This window comes from Meleagris gallopavo, chromosome 3, assembly GCF_905368555.1.
Source record: "Meleagris gallopavo chromosome 3, MGAL_WU_HG_1.1, whole genome shotgun sequence".
Taxonomy (NCBI): domain Eukaryota; kingdom Metazoa; phylum Chordata; class Aves; order Galliformes; family Phasianidae; genus Meleagris; species Meleagris gallopavo.
The window spans coordinates 45,498,022-45,517,458 of record NC_139406.1 but is presented as its reverse complement, the minus strand read 5'-3'; the positions used below and the strand labels follow the sequence as shown (position 1 = coordinate 45,517,458).

The 19,437-nt window shown below is 36.9% G+C and overlaps 1 long non-coding RNA gene across 2 annotated transcripts; it reads left to right on the top strand.

Annotated features, from left to right (window-relative positions):
- Positions 1-254: 254 nt before the first annotated feature.
- Positions 255-18,023, top strand: LOC146544688 (uncharacterized). 2 transcript variants are annotated; one of them, XR_014882430.1, is made up of 5 exons: positions 255-1,308; positions 4,196-8,530; positions 9,641-9,925; positions 14,244-14,402; positions 15,489-18,023. It is a non-coding gene; the product is annotated as an uncharacterized LOC146544688 (long non-coding RNA). The 2 variants fall into 2 exon arrangements; XR_014882429.1 differs by having other exon boundaries at positions 14,244-18,023.
- Positions 18,024-19,437: the final 1,414 nt, after the last annotated feature.

Sequence of the window (19,437 nt, the reverse complement as noted above, 5' to 3'; positions counted from 1 at the left end):
ATGGACCTCTTAACTGACAAAACCAAGTCTGCTCAAAGGCTGGTCTTGAGTTGTTTTCTTTCTTCAGGCTCAGTTTTATTATATTAAATACCACATCTGTTTCTAAGCACTGCATTCCCTGGAGAAGAGCTCCTTCACTTTACATGAGGTTGGCCCTGCTCTGAGTGGGAGTTGAACCCAAGAGGTCTCGTGCAGCTCCATTTGTTCCATAATCCTGTGGGCTTAGGGAACTGCTTTACATAGGAAAATGGCACAGTTTGGTGTCAATTTTGATGTAAACTGTAGAATTATTTTTACTGAATGGGGAAAGAAAAAATGTGCTTGTTTTCCTCTTTTTTGATTAGTTTACATTGTGATGTAGAAAGTTTGTGTGTCTTCTGCACTTTTTGGCTTTCAAAATTTGAACTTTCAAGCCTTCTTTTGGATAGCACACTATCACTACTGTCAGTCCAAATATAACCATACCTAAATTATTATTTTTACTGTTTCAGTACTAAATTTGGGCTGACCCATTTAAGTCATTTTTAGAGACAGATTTGCATTTGAGCTGGTTATGTGAATGCCAAGTTTCAGCCTACAATGGCTGAAAACAGCTGAATAGTGAAATAGCGAGTGACACTGTTTATAAAGGAAACAGCTCCTGACCCTTGATGACAGCTCCATGAATGTGATGATACAATTCTTTGAGGATGTTCAATCTCGCTCGTTGTTATTACTATGTAGATTCCTAATTTGTTGACTTCCTTCATCCTCAGAACATATTCTGCACCTCACATTACTGATTTTTTCTTCTGGCTGTTTCCCTTGAGTGATATCTTGTGAAGGTTCACAATATTTACAATATCATCTATATTTATTTTCCTAGTTCTGCATTCTGCCTTCAGGCATAGCCTTCAGACAGAGATATTGCAATGTTATGCAATAGCATATTTTTCCTCGGCCTTGCCTTCATCCAGATGGTAAATTGCGATAAACCTGTGTAGCAGTGAACATGATTAGTCCTTAAACTAGCCAAGCAGTGCTAATCAATGCACATATGTGTATAAGTATGTGGGATGTACACAAGTGCTTCACAGGGGGGGGTAATTTTATTTTTTCTTCCTTTTTTAAAAAAATATTTCTTACTCTCTCCAGGTCTATACACTCTCATTCACTCCTGTGGAAGTAAATCTAAGCTCTGCAGAAAGCAGGCCCAAGATAAGGTTCAGAGTCCCCATACTGCTGCCTAAGTGTCCATCTCACACTGCAACTCTAATTCACAAGGAACAATATAGTCAGATTCAAGAATTCTGATGAAAAGCTGTAATGGTAAAGTATGCATGTCACCTATGTGTTGAACAAAAGAAATGGTCTATCATTTTTCATGAAACATAACTTTTTGTATTTGGAGCATACCCATTCACTATTTCAAAAACAAAGAAAGACAAAGAGATATTTTGGTGGATAACAGAGTCTAAATGCTCACCTACCCATTCATGTATGCATGGGTGAAGGGATTTAAAGCACAGAATTTTGAAAGGCTTCAGATAAAATATACATCCACTCATCCATGACTCTGAATGTGCAGCATTATGCAATATTCATGTCTGTCAGTGGAAGTGAGTACAGAGCTAAAGAGAAGGAAGGGCCTCTGTTCTCTGTACAGTGTTGAGTAAATGTCTATTACTCAATATATTAAAATTATGTGAGGAAGATGTTTTGGAGAAAGTAACTATCTTTATACTATGTCAATGTCTATTTATGAGATTTGATTCATTTTTCTAAGTGTTGCTTCTTCTCTTCATGCTTCATATTTAGAGAGGCTATTTCTTCTGTAACAACTCTGTGAGACCCTTCAAGATTATTTTTGATCAAGAACCATTCAAAGACCAAGATAAGCAATGCAGTAAAGAATTGTGCTGGAAATTCAGCAGATATTTCAGTTAGGGGAAAAAAGGAAGAGAAAGTAAACAAGGTGTAGAAGAGACCATAGAAATTTACATAAACTCAAGCTTTCTGCATTACTGGAGTTTTACCCATCAATACATGTTGCCTTATTATTGGGACTTTTCAGAATCTCCTGACACAACAGATTGATTTTTGAGAATATCCTTGAATGTATGAACTTAAAAGATTTTTTTGTTAGTCTAAATTCACAGTCTTTAATATTATCTTCTGATTTACTGAGATGATATGTCATTTTAGCTAAGAAATCCTGTCTTGTTTGTTGTTGAATGAGATAGGATGGCACGCAACCAATTGGTTCTTCTGTAGCTTTTACAAAGCTTTTGGTTTAGCCTTGTTAGACATTTTGTGACTCAGAATTTATACACTGTTTGAAGTGTGTCTTTATACATTATTCATGTCCCCATCAGTGCAATATTGAATTTTGATTTCCTTCCAAGGATTGGAAAGGAAATGAGGGAGAAAAAGATGGTATATATCTTTTTTTTTTTTTTGGCTCAGACTTATCTGACCATTGACCTACTTTATTTACTTAAATAACATGAGTGATACAAGTGGACAATGACATTATTTCTACAGATATCTGCATACAAGCAAAATTAAATAGGAGAGAATACAATCTGAAAGACACAGACAAATTCACCCTTGGAATTATGCCAGAAGTAGAAACTGCATTGCATTTTTTTTTATGGAAGAAAACAAACAAGTAAATTTGTGTTAGTAAAAAACTGCTATGATCTTTCAAGAACTACAGCTTGGGCAGTGCTGCAAAGTGCTAAGGAAATTTGAAAAGTTTTTTTTTTTTTTTCCCCACAATGCCACAGATTATTTTAAATACATTCCTTCAGGAACTTTTGCATTAAGCCATGAATGCAGTAAATTCTGGTATTAACAGAAAGCTAATCCTTCTCTACAAGAAACTGTGGAGGAATATAAATACCAGTGTCTTCTTTCCATGAGGATAACATATCCATGGCTTTGACTTTTCTTCCTTTACCTCCTCCTGTAGCTTTTTAGATAGGATGTCTCAGAGCATTTTTTCTTTTATCTCATCGTAACTTTAAAATTAGTTCTTCTCCACTGATTTGACAGTATTCATTGATGCAATCCCTTTGATTTAAGCTTCTCATATGTATACGTGTATATATATATATATATATACACACACATACACACACACACATATATATACGTGTATATAAGAAAATCAGGGAAAAGTAATAGGTCACAATAAAGCAGATAGAAAGTTATTGTTGCACTGGTTGAGTTACTTTCTATGGAGAAGATTCCTGTACCTTTTTGTAATGTTTAGTAAAACAAACATGAAATATTTGCTTGGACTTTGATGCAATAGGAAGCCAGTAGTAAATAAGAGAGAAGGTGGAGAAAAATTGACAATTTACTCAAAGCAAGAACTGTATGCATACAAGTGCAAATTATCAGATGAGCTGTCAAATACCAAGCTTGCTCTCTAAGTTTTCCTTTTGCCTGACGGGACAACCTCATCACAACTGCTCATAGCAGTAAAAGGAAACTCACCTCCACCTGAAGATAGAAAAACTGTCCTGAAACTGCCAAAACTAGTGCTACAGAGCAAACTAGTGCTACAGAGCAACAGGGAGCTAGCTGAGTGCTCCTTTTCCGATTCCTTAGCAGAATCTGCTGAAGTTTGAGATATAGGGTAATGAATAGAAGCTCCTATAATTACATGAGGATGTAAACTGTAATGTAATGAAATGAAATGAAATGCAGAGTAATGACAGCAAAGCAGCAAAGTCTTAGGCTGGAGCAAGGAACATAACAGCTGTAGGCACATATATAAAGAAAAGAAGCTGCTGACCTTTAGAAGGCTTCAGGTAGGTAATGATCTTCAGCAAGACATACTTGTCTCTACTGCCAACCCAAATTAGGTCTGGGAAGGGATGGATCCTGGTTCCACCCCTTCTGGTTACTCAAGGGCATTGCTTGCAACTAAGCTCTGCTGCGTTGGCCCTGCCTTCCCCCCAGGTGCTCAATCACTGGTTCAAGCTGTGACTTACTATTTCTGCTACAAAACATAATTGTGAGACCTTGGAATCCAAGCCAAACTGGGTAATGTATTATGAATTATAATATATTTTCTATTCATTTCACGTTATTAAAGTTATAGCTCTTGATATATAGCTGATCTTAGAATTGGGCTGCTTAATAAGGGTCCAACTGATTTTGTGCTGCTTTCTAATGCATTTTTCTTCTGTTTGTCTACTGATAGGTGAGAATTTGTTGAGGAAAAGCATTGTCAGTTATCATCAGAAAAGATGACTCATAATTTGGTTACTCAGAATTACCACTGAAATGGATTGCGGGAAGAACCAACAAAATCATAAATTTTCTTTTCTTAGTGATGGTGACTTGAGGTCAGAAGAAAACTGTTCTTTTTTGCTTCTAAGGTAGGAAATGCTTTCAATTTAAATTTCTACTCACCTTCTATGTGTAAGAGACTGCCAAAAACAGATGATAAAACTATCTGGCTGATCCCCATTAAGGATCACTTTTTCCCTTGCACCAAGAGTATAGCTTAAATTTAAGGCATACCTTAAATACAAGTTCCTCTCTGTGACTTTTATTTCTAAACTTGACATTGAGGAGCGCCATGTTGGACATTTAGGTGAATGACTTTGAATATTCTTTGTGATCATCATCTCATTCACTGCAGAAGATATAGATAGGTATCATGCTGAAAAGGCCTTTTGAATGCTTCTCTCTATGCGCTATCCTTGACTTTCATACTCCTGAAGATGTTTTGGTGCATTTTCTAGAGTTGTTTTTTTTTTTTAGTCTGTCTTTTTAACTTCCAAAGCTGCTTTTTCCTCAAAGCTCACTGGGAAGACTGGGTTGAGATGAACATCTTTCAACTTCTTTTTCTTCATGATGACTGCTGAATACTTATGGGGTGAGTTGTATGAGCTGTCTTTCCTGTATTGCATATTACTGGATATTTTAATTTGTGTGATGGGATTCAGAGCAGAGAGGTGCTTCTGGAAATACTTATAGCTCTAAATAAATCAGTGGAAGTTATTGTCCCTTTAACAAATTTGTGGAGTTGTGTGTTGTTTTTTTTTTGTTTTTTTTTTTTTTTTTTTTTTTAATCTGCTTCTTAGGAAGTGCATTTCATTATCTACTCTTTCTTTTGTTCTTCTGTGAAGTCTAGATACCTTAGTGTGAAGCACCATGTGAACTGAAACAGGGAATCAGAATTTTGATATTCTCTCTTTTAAAATAAAAATTAAAAGACTATTCTCCTTTTTTTATTTATTTTCTGTGTGAGCCTGGAAAGCAAATAGTTCTCTTAAGATTATTTGGACAATCTTTCTTAGCTGTCCTCAAAATACCTGCTAAGAATTTCTCCCTCCTTGGTTTCTGTATGTCTTGCTTTTTTTCCATAATGTGAACATGAGACAGACTTTTAAAAATGTATCACAGTAATAAGATTTTTGCCTTTTGATTTGTATCTCCTTCCATTCCTAATCTCTTATGATTTTCACTGACCTCAAATATTTGATTTTTTGTGAAAACAAGGAAAATCAGAAATTTTTAGAAAATATGGTTGGCTTAAGCTTTCCATTATTAATGTACTGTGCAATAAAGGCTGTAATATCAGTTCAGTAATCATGGAACTTTCAGCTTTGTTTTGTGTCTAAAAGTTTCCTTCTGCAAAGACATGACAACCTGACACAGGATTAGAAGCACATTCCACTGATAATGCCCATGACTTCAATCAGTAAGCTAGGACTAGCAAGTGAGTTGGTCAAATGTTAGCAAAATTCTTATTAAGTAACCTAAGATATCAGTTTAACATTCATTGTATGCTTTAAAAGTATGGTGAAAAATGTGTGACTTTTTAGCTTATTTAGCTTTTCTAGTGATTGTGTGTTGTGTTTTCATTTTACTCTTCCTCCTTCTTTTTCATTTTTTTAATGTTGCTTATGAGAAGAGTAGGGGGAGGGCATGGAAATTATTTAATTTCAAATTCCTTAACAGTGGACACTTTTTTTCTTTATTAAATGATTCTTTTAACAAAAGCATGGTGTTTGAACCATTACTGTTCCTGAGACTTGTTAGGATTGATCCTTAAGATACTTGAGAATAGAGGAAAAATTACCTCGTGACCAAGGCATACATCTATCTAAGCTTACTGTGTAGTCTTGAGAAAGTCATGCTGTTTGCCTGATGGCCTACTGCTAAAGGATACCAGCACTTCTCAGAACCACAGGAGCTGTGTGATGTGTAGTGCATTCATGTTTGAAAAGCTCTTCTGAACTCCTTAGATGGAAAGATCTATAGCAGTGGGAAGCATGATACATTTCTTAAGGTTATGTGCAAATGAGCCCAAGGGACAATCTTACGGTAGATTAGAAAACAACTAAAAATTAAGGTCAGTTCCCTGAGTTATTTAACCACAGATTTGCTTCTCTATTATTTCAACAATTTACAAAATGATATAAATTTAATTCTACCACAGGGAACTTCAAGCTTTCATACCAAAGAATCTTTATTCATGTCTTTTTGTAAGTAGACAGGGAATATAATGTGTTAGGAGCACAAAATCACTGTGCGTAGTACTGGCCAAAGCTCTGCTGCTGTAGTTACATCCTTTTGTGTCATGGATAAGTTCAAATTACTAGGGCACTGAGTGGAGGATAACAAACCCTGGGTACTGCTATACACCAATTGTTCTTTAGTAATTCTGATTCTACTACAAAAAGTAAAATTGATACCTGTTTTTTTGGTAGAGCCTGGTTATCTACCTTAGTCCTTCTTCAAGGAAGTAAGGTTTTTTGGGAAAAAAAAAGTCTACATTTATGTTATCTACAGAAAGAAAAGTGCACTCCTTTTTAAACAGACAAGTTTTAAAAATTGTCTACCAGTGGATTGGGAAAACTCAGAATTTCTTGCTTTATTTTTTTTGACTAAACATAAGAAATGAGATCCAATATGGTCTTAAGTAGAAGTAAATACCCAGCTAGAGTTGATGCAGTCCAGAGTTTATTGGACAAATCACTGTTTCATCAAGAGTAGTATCAGGAAAAGAAATGTTATTTGATGTATATGTGTTAGGAATTCAGAGGTAGGGCTTATAGTCAGTCATTTGCTATGGGTAGTAAAAAAAACCCTACTATTTTAAGATATTTTACTTAAAACAGTATACAATAGTATCAGAGAAACAAATCAGTTTGGAAGCCTTAGGGAAGTGAATGAGTAAGTGTGGCTGGGTTGACAGAGAAAGGTAACATGATGTCTCCAGATATCTGAGTGCTTCTTTCTCTGACAGAGCTTAGTTGCCTGAGAATATATTTAATAAACTCCTGTGTGTACAGTGAGACATTAAGGCACATATTTCTTCAATAAAGTTTGCTGAGTTGACAAAGGGATCTTATATTTAGGATTAACTCCCAATTTTATACAGCCTGTAGTTTTGTTGAGGGCAAACCATTTGAATTAGAAATACAAACATGCCTTCATTGTCACAAGGCTACTAAAGGGAAAGATTTTTAATGAGTTAAGCATTGTTTGGAGCTGAAGCACTGCAGACTTAGATTTTCATATGGCTATGCCACAGACTAAAATATTGCACCTAATGAAGAGAAACAGAAAGACCATTTTCTCTACCTCATCCTCTGGGAACAGTGAGAGGCTGTATGGCTTTTTCTTTCTGTTTCTCTCCCTTATCAGCATGTATTTTTGGGAGAATGTTCTGTGTTTTCTCCTTACTTCAAACATTCAGTAGGTGGTCTAAATAAAATAAAAAAGCAATGAATTTTGTAATAGCATCATTTAATGGAAGCTGAAAGCGAAACAGGACTGTTTTGGTTCTTGAAGACCAAACTATACAAGGAAAGTCTGGTGATTAGCATTCAGAGTGTCTGAGGAGGGGGGGAAAAGGATATTTCTGGTTTGCAGATCAATCCTGAAATACGTGACCGCCCTCAAGATGTGGGAGTGCAAGAAACATTAGAGAAAGAAATTCAGTGAGTATATGTGCCAAGTTTATGGTGCTGCTAAGAACTGGCTGAAGTGCAGGAGAATATACTAGTTTTAGGTACAGAAACAAAGATTATAAAAGGGCTACATCAGTCTACTGGTTTCCCAACACTGTGTGGGGCAATTTGGAGCTCTGAATTATAAGAATTTTCAGTGAATCAGTAATATAAAATACATAAGTGCTGGGAAGAAAAACATTTAAATCATTTTCATAAGATAAGAAGTATATCTGATCTCCTCTTTCTTAATTATCACCTGATGCCAGTAAGACATGAATATACGTCTGTGTATATCTATATATAAACTTATGTATGTATATATATGTGTATATATATGCCTATATAATCTATTTGGGAACAATTTTATAATCATTCCAAAGTTACTGTTCTAGTCTTGTTATTACTTGCTACAAGATGTTCTGTTTACTTCATTATATTGTGTTGAAGCTGGACATCAGAAAATGGAATGCATCTACTGTCATCTCTCTGCTCTAATGAACTCAGATGCTTAGGTCTGAGGAGAAACTGATAGTTACGTGTCCCAAGACTCACCATCTGGAGACTCTGTGAGCACTGTTCTTTTGGATTTTGGCTGTATGCATGCTATGTTTATTTGTACTTTGCTTTGAAATTTGTACTTTATGCTCAGTAATCTCCCTTTTGACATATAAGCAAATAGATCTTTTACTAATACTTATATTTTTCTAATCAAGAGGTGTAAACAAATGTAGCATATCTGTTTTTTCCTTTGGTCATGGTGAATGGTTTCTTTTTGCATCAGCTCTTCATAAATTTTAGTTCCATATTTATCCTCAGTAAAAAATGACAGAGCTCTGACTGACTAGTGACAACTACTTGATCAAAAAAATCCTTACTGTGCTTCTGGAATAAGACAGTGTGCACCATGTTTCCTATCTTCAAGTACCTGCTGTTTACATCATAAACATGACAAATCTAGTCAGAAAATAAGAAACATTAAATCATGATTTGGAAATGCAAAGTTTGAAGCAGGAAGGCTGGCTTTTACCCATGCATTTTGCATTGTGTGCGTCAGGTGCATGCACTGGGGTATGTCACACTTAGGAGTCCCTCAGTCCCTGAACCTTCTGTGCTTGGTCATCGGCTGCTGGTGTGAGGGCTTCACCTTTCATGGTGGACACAGGGGTGTGCACGCTGGTGTGGGCAGCATGATGGCATCCCACACTGGGGATAGTGTCCCTAACCAAGCTCTTAGTAATGCAGGAGGCCCAAAAGCAGATTGTTTAGTCACTGTTTGGGCTCCCTGTGTTGAAACAAATGTGTTAGATATCTGCAGCAGTGTCTTACCAAGGTGAGTGTATGGGAAATGCCAGCTGTGTGCCCACTCTTACTGCAGGTCATCCTGGGTGCTGCTGTAGGAGGCCTGGGATCCTGCTGCAGGTGTTTTCCTCGGCTGAGCTCTCTAAAGAGCAAGGAAAGAGGCAGAGCCAGGGAGTGAATCAGATGCTTGAAATTAGTTTCTGCAAAACCCCTTCTTGCTTAATCCCTGCCTCAAAGGATATCTCAAAGGCCATGCTACAGTCAGAAGAAAGGCAGTAGCAGTCAGTGTTATACTCTTATATAGGCTTTCTGGGCTTTACATCCGCAAGAAAATTCTCCATACTGCTCTCACCGTGCCTCCTATCTCCTCAAAGCAGCTGACACCAAGTGTATGTGGCACTGGATGGCACTTAGTCATCAAGGGGAACAAGACTGACAGCAGAGGTTGATGCCTGCAGAGAGAAAACAGTAACAGCTGATGCTTCAAACAGCAGCTGCAGCATCCTCAGATTCACCGACTCCCACTCAGAGACCTTGCCTGGATCCATCAACATGCAGCAGATAGGGCATGTGCATCCATAGAGAAGCCTCCTCTAGGCAGAGAGAGAACTGACCATGGGGATGAGGAGGTCTTTGTTCCACTGAGACCAAAACGGATGGAGGTGAGAGAGCTCTGTGGGGGTGGAGAGGGAACAGAATCTTTGCAGTGTGGATAATGTCTATAACACTTTGCTGGGGAAGGGCAGAGCAGTTAAAAATGCTATTCTTGGGAGTGGGGTTCTGAAGAACAAATCAGTGCTAATGAAGCAGACAGTCAGGGGTTGTACCCCAAGACCTGCAGCCTGGTCAGTCAGGAGTTGAAGATCTCAGGTTCACATCAGGAGTCACAAATTGAGCTAGGATCCCTTCATTAGACCTGCTGCATCTTTGGCTTTACCGTTTGTAGGATAATACTGGCATTGATCTTCCTATCTATTATAGAATTTCAAAACATCTACAAAACATGATATAACAAAATACAGTGTATGCTCTACAATACTGTGTGTACGTAACCATATCTGTTTTTCTGTATTTATGTTATACCTATATATAAATTAAGAGAGAAAAAAGAGGGAATATATGACATATGGATAAGATATGGAACTATGGTCAAGTGGCTGTAATGAACAGCAGGGACGTTTAGAGTAGATAAGGGCAATATTTTTTGTGACTGAGATGCACCATTATAATTTTAAAAGGCTCTTTAATATTGTGTTGTTTGGCCATTACTTTCCAGAAGAGTATACATGATATATGACTGAATGCCACAAGCAACTTCTGGAAGTATATTCTAGATGTCAGCAGGCAGGCAATGTAACAGAGAGGAAAATTTCATCCTGCTTCCTCCAGATTGCCTGGCTTGCAGCCTCGGCTCACCTCCCGATGGCCCTCTGCTTTGCTGCTCTAGCAGTGTTTAATGTTCAGCATGAGAGACAAGGGAGGATTGTCCTTTCAAAATGTACCTACATCAGCATTGCCTAAAAGAGAAATACAGCAGGAAACACTGGTTCCAAATTGCTGTTTAAAATGCCAGGTTTCTTCTGAAAGACAGATGAAACAGAAAGGAAAAAGAAAAATCAAAGTGGTGATTTTTGTTCAAGTAGAGAAAGGAGTTCCTTTTGGCACCTTTTGTAAGGCATGAACTATACCCAAAGAGCAGCTGAAATGGGGTGAGAAGAAAATGGTGTAAACACTCCTAGTGTAAACAGTGAGGCTCTGCTAAAGCAACAGCTACGCCTTTAGATACAGGTTTCTGCTGAACTGGAAATATGGGAGGTAGAAACTGCTTATCATTCCTGCTGGTAAATCTGCCAGGCTAAATCTGAAAATAAAAGGTCCAAATTTTCCAGGCAAAGCTTGCCAGTTCTAAATAATCCTGCTAAACATGTCAGCTGGAGGCTGATACAAGGGCTGCTGCAAGTACATTATGTAGGATTAGGCCAGCCCCTTATACAAGGCCCCAGCACAAAACGCTGAGGTTTTGGGGCTGAGAAGTGGGTCTGGATCTGTTCCACTGGTGAGTTTGGGAGAATGATCATCACAGACAAGGTGCACAATACGAGGCTGCCGTGTACAATGTTCTTGTTTGCTAGTTGAGGGGCTCACAGACCAGATAGGAGACTAGAATCTGTGTGGAACCATTTCTGGACTAAGATCACTTGATGTATGAGATGGATCTGAACTTTCACTTTTAAGCCAACAAAGTTGTGCTGGTTGAAGATGCAGTCCAGTTTTAAGTTTGTAGTGAGACATTGGAAATCTTTAAGCTACCTGAATTCAGTGAAGTGGCATAACCCCTGTATTTTTCTGGTCCTTTAAGAAGGAATCCTTTAATAAAATTCATACTCCGAGTACGTTTCATGATCTTCTTGATCCAGCATTGCTGTTCATCCTCAATGTTTAGACAGGAAGAAATATTATTCGACATAAAAGAATGAAGTAAATTAACATTATCTTTAGAAGTTTCTTAACCAAGTTTTTCCATATATATTTATACTGCTTGCTGTAGCAGGGAAAGGTGTTAGCTCATTACTCTTGATATTAAAAATGAATCAGCCCCCTGCTGTGGTGCTCCTTGCAGGTTCTTTTATTTCACTCCTGAAATGATAATAGATATGAATGATACCCTAAAATCTCAAACTTTCCTTGGGCTTAGTGCCAAAATTTAATATGTTGAAAAATAAGAATAGAGGTATCATTTTTATACTAAGTGAAGCTTTGGTGGGGTTACAAGACAGTGTCCAATTCTAGCAGAGATGTATCCAGGGCTGCCATCTGCTATGCTGAGACTCTCTGTTTCTGACTCTAGTCCAATGCCAATTAAGTCTAGCATACAGAAAACTGAGATGAAGTGTCCGGAACAATCAAGAGAATAAGAAAATCACAGAAGGAGGTTGATGCTCATTCATATGTCAGTAGGAATCTATGCACTAGTAATAGACTTAAAAGATAGAGCAGAACAAGCAGTGTAGCAAAATGGGAGTGACTACATGAAAAGTGTCACTGCAGTGACATTCCTGAAGAACTTCAAACTTTTCATTTTCCTGGAGTAAGCAATAACTGTGCTATCTCACAGCACTGGTATGAGCAAGGGTTGGCTTTTTAAGGACGCTACCTTTTGTGTATACTGAAAAGATGAGCTTGAAAATTGAAATGTTTTTTCAGAACAGGCCTGATAATTCATACCATTTGTTTTGCTCTTTTTACTGCTACAAAGCTCTGAGCTGATGGTTTTTCATATATCAGAACAAACAGATCTAGCTCCTAGGTGGTAATGGTCAGCTCAGAGCTCTTTTTGTGTGAAGATGAAATTGCTTTTCCCATGTGCATCACTTTGCATTCATCTGCACTGTACACTAATTTGTTGTCCAGTCACTTGGTCCCTTAAGGAAAAAATAAAATAAAATCATGGTTAATTCTTGCCCCTAGTGCCTGAGATAGCTGTGTATCAGCTGCAACTTTTGTTATTTCACTTCTCATTCTTTTCTTTAAGTGATATTCTAATATGATAAACAAAACAGGTTCCAGCACAAATCCATATTGATTTTGACTAGTTACTGCACTGAGAAGTGATGATTACACTAACATTTTGTTTCCAGTTTTGTGTCCAGTTTAATTTTCTATACACATTTTATTTCTTTATGTCTCTGATAAACTGTTGGAAACATATTGGAATTCCATGTGTATCAACTAGATCACATTTATCTACATATTTGTTGACCTTTCTTACACTGCAAAGAAGCTATGTTAACTGTTCTCTAATCAGATACTCCCTGGGGATAGCAGGGCCCAGATAATGAATCCTATTCCCTCCTAACATGTGGCTGATGCTGCGCTTCTGTAAGTGACTCATTTTGACAGGCAATTATTTTAGCTAGGCTCCCATTTCCAGTCCTCTACAATAGCTCAAGAATGAGCATTCATCAGTTCCTGGAAGCTGGCCATGGCAATCTCATGCAGATAGATGTCAAGTCAAATTCACCTATAAATACACTTGCTGTGAAGTGTGTGAGAACAGTCCAGCTGATTGACCCTCATAAACATCCACAATGTCTAAAGCATTCTGTGGGTGTTCAGAAGGTGTCAGTAGTACCAAAGACAGAGTGTTTATTTCCAGTCGTAAATAGGATACACAATAATACACATCAAAAGACCCAGAATTGTTATAACTGTAAGAGAGTCCTCAGCAGTGACTTCACAAGTCTTCAGGTCAGCTATTTCCCAACATTGTCAGTAACACTAGAAGAGTATGGCTCGTTTGAAGCTTTTCCATATACCTCCCAACACCACCAGCATTCTGTTTGCCCTACAAAATATCAACTTTCATATCATGAAGCCACCCGCCTGCATGCATCTTTGCATAGCAAATTGCCAACTACTGGTTGATGCCCTAGTATCTGAACTCTGATTCTTATGGTGAACTCTGTGTGTGCATTACCACTCAAGTAATTGCTTCTATCAAGTAACCACTGGGTGTATTTTCAGGGCAAGTTAAAGGTCATTAGGACTGCCAGTAAGATTGTCTGCATCTTAGCACAGAGAACATGGTGACATCTAATACATCTCAGGCCCTATAGGAAGCTATCCCAGCTCCACTAAAGAGTAAACGTTCTGGACATGCAGCTCCCTGAGGCTTCTGGGTTTGGTTTCTGTGAACCAGAAGAGACTAGGAATTGCCCTGTTTGAAAATACACTGATATAGATCTAAAAAGCTTAATTTGTCTATCTTCCAGTCTATCTCTAAAGTCTTTCCTTTGGAACACCTACTTCAGTATATTTAATCTTGGAGAGTTTGTTTTGTGTTTGTTTGTGGTTTTTTTTTTTTTTTTTCCATTGCTAGAAGACTGAAAAGCAATTGTAATTATTTACATGCAAAGTAAGTGTCTTATTGTGGTTTGTGTATATTAATCAAACTTCATATATTTTTATATATCTGTAAAGGAGTGAGAGCACAGACCCAGGCTGACCGCAGTGATGATACACAGGTTGTTTCTGACTCACTGGGACTAGCTGGCATCCCTTAAAATCTCTTTAGATAAAACCCACTGAGATTTCCCTCTATACATCAGTCTGGGCATGTTCATTATACACAGCACACAGGTAAAATTCAAGTGTCTACAAACACATTCAGTACTAGCGGGTGCCTGGAGAAGCATGTAAGAAAAATAAGCAATAGACTTGTTTTAGAAGGAGGAGAAAGCCTGCTACTTGAGGGTGGTGCCTTAAAACCATGCATGGAAAACTCAGGCCAGCTGCTGGATGGTGCCTTCTGGCTCTGCAGCCTTCTTTGAAATGCTGGTGAAATACTTACAAATGACAGCTTACATCTTAGTTTTTGCTGTGACTGCAGATAGCAGCAGACATTGATAACTATGTGGCTTATCTAAAATGAAAGAAAATCAAAGCTGGATTATTATGATGAGTATTTGGTTGTTATTTGCAGTGGAATATTCTAGTAGTGTGGGTTGGCACATCCTGAAAAGTAATAGAAATCCCTGTGTGATAAAAACAAAAAGACCTTTTCAAAAGTTCGAGAGTGAAGCAGGAAAAAAAACCCACACAAAGGTATTGGTATTCAAACATCTTTGCTAGACTTAAATAAGGTCTACCATATGGGTGCGAAGAAGCTTTTGGGGTGGAAATGTTTGTTAGGAAGAAGGATGAAGGGGATGAATGAGCTGCTGAGATCTGTAAGAGAGGATGTGTTGCTGGAAAAGGGCTGTTAATGGGATACAATATGAACATACTTCAGAAGAATCTCTCCAAGATAACAGACTAGGTTTGGATGGTAACTGAAGGTACAGAATGATCTGCTTTGTCTTTTAACACTTAACGTCTATTGTTTGGGACTGTACCATTTGAATTGCTCTCAAGATTCCTCAGAGGTATCTTGAAGGTGCAGATTGTAGGAAGGGACAAAGAGGCAATGTGGGAGAAATTTTACAGGGTAAGATAGCTGTAGTCCGGATACCCACTAGTCAACCTTTGCCTCTATTTTGCACTAGATACACTGGGATAAGGTGGTTATGGGGACAATGTGAGAGAAGTCAGTAACTTAAAATGGTGATTTTATCTGTAGTCTACAAAAAAACAAGCCTAAGGTAACTGTCTCCAAATTTTTCCATTAAAATAATGGAAAATTTAAAAGAAAACGTCTCTCTCTTTATACTGTTTTGTTCTGCCTAGGTTTGAATATGCCTATTGTGTAAAAGTACTCCGAGTCATGATCTTCAGTGAAAAACATCCACATGATTTCATATTTGGAGGCGTCAAACTTTCCATCCAATTTCCAGGCTGGACAGTTCTTGTGTGTGACAGAAATGATAACTGGAACAAAGGAGGAGTTAAAATGAGAACATATGATTTATTCATGTGATATGAAATAAACACTTTCCACTGTTCTAAGCACACACACATATCTCACTTCAATTATTTCTAAAACACTGAGCTTTCCTACCTTTTACCTAGTGCGTAAGTGAAAATTCCTTCCAATCCAGATGGAAAAAAACCTGAGCATCACTCTGTTATGCTGATTAAAAACAACAACAACAACAACAACAAAACTGTAGAAAATATATATGAAAACTACTTTTACTACTCATTCAGGTTAGGATTTTCTTGTAAAGAATATGAAATCTCTTTCTAGTAGATCTTACTATGCCTTGACTTTTCACAATGATGCATCACAGCTAAAAAATGTTTACGAAAGACTGCAAGCATTTGCACGTGTAGACCTAATTGTTTTTGGCTCATGGTCATTAGAATCACTCAAAAGAATAGAAACTTTGCCTAGTCACTACAGAATAGTCAAGGAATAAAATCTGGGAAATTCCTGAGGTTCAGATGATAACCAAAATGTACAAATACATGTGTGTGTCCACACATATACACACAAATTCAGATCTTGAATGCTGGATGCTTGTACATGAAACTAACTAGTATTTTTTAGTGTCGGATGAATTGTAACATCTTTTCTCACTATCCCATGGGACCCATGTTCTGGGCCATAGCTATTTCCAACACATATGACAAAACTCTTTCCAAAAGATTTCCCTTGTAAGTCACTTCCTAAGTGTAGAGTAATAAGTGCTCCTTTATGTCTATTCTCCTAATACAAATCTCGTAAAACAAGCAATCTAATTTCAGTTACTTCAATTAATTATTTAATTGTCCACTCAGCCCCTTTTTACTTCTATTTTTTTTTTTCCCCCTCAATTTTCACATTTGATGAGAAATCTTTCTTAGGATTGTTTTCATTGTTGTTTTATTGTTGTTGGTTTTTTTTTTGTTCCTAAATACAATACAAGGTGATCTCAGACATCTTTCCTGCAGTAGTCCAGACATCAGACTCACTTTCTAATAGAGGTTGTTTGTTGTTTTTTTTTTTTTACTTCTTTCTATGTTTTGTTATTGTCTTTCAAAAGCACTGCAAATAAATATTTCTGAGTTGATTTTGTTTCTTTTTATTTTTATGTGCATGCTTAAGTGGTAATTTATCTATTTCTTCTTCAATTCTTGCCGTGGCTTTCATGAAAGTGGCACTGAGCTTATAACATGGAGTTTTCCTCACTTTGTCCAATTTCTGTTCTGTATTATTCCATTATGTACTTCCTCCTTGCTATCTGCCATTTGGTATGACAATGTGTAATGGCACATGGCACCCAAGTCTGCACAGGGCAGGTACCCCAGTCTTTTCCATGAGAAGATGCCATTCCCAAGAACGACATGGCTCTATTTATTATGATGCCTCACTAAACTATATAATAGGAACTGCGTAACACAAAATCTCAGAGGTGGTATAAAACTGACTTACTTTCATACAAATTTCAAAGTCTTGAACCTCTCTGTGAACCTGTCATTTGGCATATATATCCTCACAGACAGGTTTTCTTTGAGTACTCTTATTTTTATATGCCTGCTGCTTTGCTAATTCTGTTAGCAATGCTAAACTCATTGCTAATTCTTCAAATACATGTGTTTTACTCAGTTAATTTAGTGACATGTTTGCCTGAGATGTGTGGCTGAGATGCTTAAATTCCTTTTCTAATTACTCTATGTTCTCAGGAACCCATAATGAAAACCGAACATCATTGATTCCTAGTAAAAAATGAATGGGGAACTGTAGCTACTAACTCCTTCAACTGACATGCTGAATTTTATTAGGAGCTGCAAACACTATCTGAAATAAAAGAACAGATTGCTAAGCAAAAGATCAATATGCTGCAGTTACCTTTCAGCTGTATCATGAAACTCCCTTCGGAGTTTCCTGGAAAACTTTAAACCTGGTGAATTATGTCACGTAGATGGGGGCAGATTTCTGAGTCTGAGAAAAGTCCGGTATAGTAACAGGAGCAGGTAAAATTGTGGGAAACAAAAGCTGTTCATCTGATTGGAGTATGTAAGCTAATGAAGAAATCTGTCAGTTAATAGGGAAATCCACCATCCATGAGGGACTCTGCTCCAAGTGTTTCTAAGCCAGATTTTTTTCTGTCCTATGGACAGTTTATATGATACAAGCAAAATTCAAGCACTAACCTAGCATCACTTGTTTAATAAATACATACCTAAGTATTTATTCAGAGAATGAAGAATCTAAAATATAGTCTGAGTCAGTATTTGGAACAGATAAAGCAAGGCTAATCCTTGGGAAGCAATAGAACAAGGTTGTTCTGACCTCCATGCTTTCCAAAGCAGAAAGTTGTGGAGATTCATTTAGATGCAGAAAGGAAAAACATCCAGGATTTAATCTCTTAAAATAAAAGTGCGTTGCATACAGTAATGTATTTATCATTCCATTTGAAGAATTTTAGGTATTGTTACAAGATTGGAAACAAGAAATGTCTTGTTTGTCATAGACAGAGAGGATTATCTACCTATGAAAAAGAGCAGATATTTAGACTAGATCTGGACAGCTAAAACTTACTTGTGGAAACTTGGGTTTCCTTGGAAATACTGCAAATATTTCTCTAAGTACACAATTCAGTTCCATTGGAAAATAACAATGTGAATTAATGACTAATGCAACTGGACAGTGTAGGGGAAAAAAAGAAATGCATTTCCTTAGATTATGTGTCTGCTAATGTTTATTTCCAGGTTGCATAAAGAGAGCATCATATTAAAAATTTTTGCTTGGATAAAATAGTCTATGTTCTAGCCAGCTGTAACAAGTACAAATAATGTAAGAGAAGGATACTTAGAATATTGTAATATTGAATTATTATGTCACATATAATACATTTCCAGCTACAAAGAAAAACAGAGGTTTTGGTTTTCTTTTTTTTTTCCACTTCTACCTGACAAGGTCATAGGGTGCAATTCAATCCACTAAAGTAAATGGAAAAGCTTCTTTTTGTATTTTCCTTTTGATAGATTGTATTTTTCTGAATTCACTCTGGATTTATCTTTGCAATTAAAACAGAGATGAAAATACTGTAAATGTAAGAGTTTCATTTCTAAGAGAACATTAATTGTTGTTACTTAATGAAAATGCTGAATTATAAACAATCATTGTAGATGTAAGCACACAGATGTTTCAAGTGTCTTTCTCCTTATGCGAAGCTGCTTTAATCACTTTTAAAATTACATCAATTATAATATACTTTTAATAAGTTCAGTAAACTTGCAAGTATGACAAAGATATGGCAATCAGGCTTCTTAATTTGAGTATTAACATCTACAGTGAAACAAAGATTTTAAGAATGTAATCACATAAGTGTCGCTTTTAGGGTAATTAATTGACTCATCATAACACTGAAAAATGGATTTATTTTGGTAAACTAAAGTCAAAACCAGTTTGAATCTGTGAAGCAGATAACTCCAACAGCACACAGGTATTATATCCCAAATATTTCACTTTATCTGGTGAAGAAAAGAGCCATCTGGGAAGGCAATATTTCATAGGAGGATATCATATTCTACAGTGGCAAATAGATAAACTTGAAAAAAATGGAAGAAGTGGAAGATGAAAGATGATGTAATACACCTCCTGACATTATAAGACCGAATACCCCAAATGTAGGACTAAAAGATAACTGCCCTCAATGAGTTAGGTTCTTCTAATAATTTCATGACATAAAGCTTTTGCTGCTCTTAAAATGAAGAAAGGAAAATAAGAATACCAAGAATTCTGTTCTTT